Here is a 5,002-nt window from a genome sequence, read left to right on the forward strand (position 1 = left end):
GGCTATTCCTGCCCAAAATGCAGAGCCTGAACTTATAATCTTTGTGAAACTTCAATTAAACCCAAATCGAGAGACATTCTTCAAAAGAAATAGTCTGTATGCTTCAAAAATGTTAAAGTCATGAAAGATGAAGAAGTACTGAGAGGCTTTCAACTAAAGGAGATGAAAGAGACACAGCAGCTGAATGTGACGTGTGGTTCTGGACCTGAGGGTATTTCTCTCCCCTTTCAGTTATAAGGAACAGCAGTAAGATAATTGCTGAAATTGGAATCAGGTTGGTTGATGAGATAATAGTACTGTATCTATGTTATTTCATTGTACACTGGCTATATAAGAAAATGTCCTTGATTTTATGAAACAATCACTGAATGGATTTGGGGGTAGGACATGATCAGATTTTACATATGTGGATGAAAGGTCAAGCAGGGTATGGTAAAACAAATGTAGGTAAGTGAAACTGGCTGAACATGGTAGAGGGTATGCAGGAATTCTTTGTACTGGGTACTCACAACTTTTCTGTAAGTCTGACATTATTTTAAAATAATTTAAAACAAACTCAAACAAAAAATTGCCTACCTAGGTAAACTGTTGAAAGCAAAACTTCATCCATGGTTTTGCTTTCTACAGTTTCAATTATCTGAGGTCAATGGGGATCCAAAAGTATTGAATGGAAAATTCTGGAAATAAAAATTATAAGTTTGAAATAACTTTTATTACATTGTATCATTATACTTCTTCTATTTTGTTATTAGTTATTATTGCTAATCTCTCATGTGCCTAATTTTGATATTAAACTTTACCATAGATATATATAGGAAAAAAAATGTCTATATAGGGTTTGGTATGATCCACGGTTCCAGGTATCTCCTGAGAGTTTTGGAATATATCCCCCTCGGATCAGGAAGGACTCCTGTACATTAAATATCCCTTCCAACTAACTGAAGCTTAATCTAAGAAATAGCAGCTTAATCCAACGTTGGTGTCTTTTGTTCTTAAGGGGAAATCTGTAATTCTCTCACATAGGTAGTTAGATGGTCAGACAGACCTGAGGCCCCCGCTTCCCAGAGGCTCTGGTCCAGCAGGTCAGCTATGAGGAGGAGGGTGTGGGCTGGCTTCCTTCATTCAAAAGTCTGACCATCACTTGTTCCTCTGGTCACCTGCTACCTCCCACCCTCATTGGTCAGGACTCATGAGGGTTGTCTCTGTGATGGACTTTAGCCCAGTCAGGAAACTGTTCCCTTGGTAACCACCAAAAGATTGCAATTTGCAAGTCTATCATCCCTATTCACTGATTCACTAATTGTTCTCCCCCACCCCCTTTCATTTTTGAGAATAATGGTGCTCTAATGCAAGTTAGAGCTATCTAAACATTGACAGGTGTTAAACTTGTTGATGACGCTGGAACTTCAAAGGTCATCAAATCCCCACAGAGAAGTCCTTCTGTGTTTGTTACTAGGAGTTGGATTTCTGGAACTGTGGTCCTGCCCATTCCCTCCCTCTGACCCAGACAGTGGAAATCCCTGGAGTGTCTTGCAATGCTCATTTTCCTCTCCATCCTCCTTTGCCTCTGGCTTTTCTGAAGCCTGTGCCTCATGTTTCCCTCATGGGCCACAGGGGGACACTATGCCTGGAGTCTTGGGGAGCCACAGTTCACTTTACAATATGGATCTCTCTTCTTGACCCCAAAGTGAAAGGTGTGGCTCCTTTTTTCATTCCACCTGTCCCAAACCAAAGTGACAATGCGACTCTTTTTGTTCTTTCCCAACCCAACTTCAAGCAGGAACCCCAGGGGAGCAGTTTGGATGTGCCATTCTCTTTATTACAGCAGCTATCACCCCAGGATTCTGTCTCTTTTCCAAAGGGGGCCTAGAGACTGGGTCACTGCCATCATGTGCCTGATTGTCCTTCTTCAGGTCCTTTGCATCATTGCATCAGGCTTACGTATCCCAACCTCAGGGTGCACAACTTCTCATCCGCGTGAGACCTAAGGGAGGAAGGGCTGAGGGCCAAATGGTAACAAATGGAGATTCAGAGATTAAATGCAGTTTTAATCTCTTACAGAGTCCCTTTATTGTACTTATAATACATTTCCACAATGGAAAATGTGCTTTAGCTAATTTCCTAAATTTAAGAAAATTTGTTAAGTCCTTTTATAGAGATTACCTAAAATAGTTAGGTGGATAATACCATAGTGAGTTAATTATCACCTGAATTTGTGGGTAAAATCAACTCATGACTATAAGTTATAATTTCAAAAATAACAGTTTTTTTCTCCTCTAAACATTTTAGCAAATATAATTTCAAGGAGTGAATTTATTTCAGGATTAAAAGGCTAGCCAGGTACATTAGTAAACGCCTGTAATCCCAGCAGCTTGGGAGGCTGAGGCAGGAGAAATGCAAGTTTGAGGCCATCCTTGGCAATTTAGTGAGACTATGTAAAAATAAGAAGGGCAGAGGATGCAGAGGGCTCTGGGTTCAATCCCCATTACCACCCACCCCGCCAAAAGATTGCAATTTGCAAGTCTATTTTAAGCTATAAAAACCAAATTGCTCAATATAACCATAGAGCTATTGTCCTCTGTAGAAAACAAATACCTAAAACAACAACAAAAATCCCAGGCAGAAGAGTCAAATTTATGACAAGAAATATGTATAGTTTAACTTTAATTGGTGAAAGCTGTTATGCCAATATTCTCTAATGTTTTCCTTTTCTAACAGATCATACTGGCTAGGTCAGGACTTGTTCTTTGAAAATAACTTGTTGATCTTCTTTTGTTCTTTAAAAGTTCTTCATGAACTGAGCTGGTGGCTCTGCTTCAAATACATTTTCTAGTCAAAGCTGGGTGGAGGAGATGGGGCTCTCCTGTTTACACAGGGGCTTTGTCCCCGAGTCCCACTATTCCTCCCTTAAATTCTCCTTATCTCCCCTCCAGAGCCCGTGGGGCCTTGCCATGGGCCTATAGCACATCCTGTCTAGTCTTTCCCTATAAAAATGCCTTCCCAGTATGTGCACAAAATTCCTTTTTCCAAATCCCAAATTCCAAGAAAAATCAGTTGAAGATTTGGGAGAACAGAAAAAAGCTTTATAATCTTCTGAGATTTAAAGCTTTGCAAGTGACATAGAGATGTTACCAGTTTGAAGGAATCCATTGATGTCAAATTGAACACAAGAGCAGGACACAGGTGCATTTTAAGATTAAGGTCACTATTTTCAGAAACCAGGACAGGAATACAAAGAGAAAAACAGTCACAAGCTCATCAGTTGGTCATCCTTAGGCATGGTAATTGCCATGTTATCAATGTGTGTTTGAATCTGTCTGCCTCAAATGCCACTGATTCCAAGGTGCAGCCACTGTAGGCACAGATGCTCTGCTTTCTAAATTTGGACTCTGTCACTATCATGGGGACTCTTTTGTTTACACTGCATCAGGTGCACAAGAAAGGTGGGGGGGCGGGGGGCTGGCCCTGGGTAGTGCTGCTGCCCTAGCAGTGGTCGCTGCCAGGCCTTGTTTGCTCTTCTGAACTGGAATGTTTCACTCCTGAGTTCCACAGCATGGCTTGGGCTATAGAGGAGGTTGACAGAGAGGACTGAGAAGCACTGGCTTGGGGACTACAGAGTGGGCCATGCAAAGCCAGCATGGGTGCTGTAGGACACTGAAGAATGGATGTGATTGGAGGTGCAGCTGTGTGGGGACCAGCAGGGCCAGCAAAAGTACCTGCAAGCCCTAGAACAAGTAGCAGGTTCTGAGGGTGACAGAAGGGGAGGGGTGGATCCTGTGGCCCTGGATCACCCTCAAGGAGCTCTGGCAGCAGCAAAGAATGGGTTTGTGTGAAAATGGCCATAGCTAAGCCTGGGCATTAGCCAGGCAGGCGAGCTGTGAAAGAGCCATGGGAGGAGGCCTCTAACTGGGGCAGTCACTACCCTTTATTCCCCTCCCTGGGGGAGAGCTCTGGTGGCTCTCTCTGGTGCCTGAGCTTTCCCTTACCCTACTCCTCCTCTGATGTTAAGGCCTTTGTGTGTAGGATTAACAGAGCTCCAGGGGAGCACTGCTGCACTCATCAGTAGGATAGTCCACTGTTTGCATCTTTCAGCAGGAACAATAGGGAACACATGAATACATTGTCCAGTGGAAACTCAGTCATGGACACGAACAGGGGATTCTTCTTTGGGGTCCTACTGCAGCCTTGAGATCTGTAAAGGGAGTAAGGTTCCCACTTACAGAACTCACCTTTCTCTCTGATCCCTTTGGGAATAGGGATCTTAAGATCTTATAAGAAACACCCACATGAAAATAGAAGAGAGACCAGAAGAGGAGTGGAAGGAGACAAAGGGAAGGGAGGAAGGAACAAAACAGGCTCAATTATGCTATGTGCATGTATTAGCACATCACATTGAATCCCATCCCACTATTATTATAATTGTAATGCATAATAAAAATTAATTTAAAAAGAAATAAAAGTAGTACGGTTTTAAAAAAGCAAATGCATCTTGTCTGTCTCACCTCTACCAATATGAACTTCGGTAGCCAGTTCAAATTCAGAGAGAGAAAGAGAGACAGAGAGAGATACAAAGAAAGAGTGATTGGCTCCAGCAATCTGAGATGTCTGGGCAGTATCCAGAGCCTCTGGAAGCAGTTTCAGAGAACCTACCACTGCTGTTCTCCAAGTGAGAGTCAATAGCCAACATAGCCAACCCTGGCCATCTTGAGCTTTTCCAAGCATCCTGTTTATTCACAGAGGAGTTTGGGGTGAAGCAAAAAGGCTTCCAGGGCTGCTTCCAAAAGTCAAGGAGGGGAGGTTCTTAAGAGAGCAGCCAAGGGAGAGCGACTCTGTCTGGACTGGGCCTCTTCAGGCAAGTAGACCAGTTGGCCAACCTCCCCCTAAATGCAGTGTGGTCCAAACAACAGGCAACAGTTCTGAAACGCAGCCCCAGCCCTGGACTGGAGCACCCTGGCAAGTTCAGCGGTGGAGAGAGACCCGCTTTGGACCAGCTCAGCCCACT

This window comes from Callospermophilus lateralis, chromosome 4 (genome assembly GCF_048772815.1).
Source record: "Callospermophilus lateralis isolate mCalLat2 chromosome 4, mCalLat2.hap1, whole genome shotgun sequence".
Classification (NCBI taxonomy): domain Eukaryota; kingdom Metazoa; phylum Chordata; class Mammalia; order Rodentia; family Sciuridae; genus Callospermophilus; species Callospermophilus lateralis.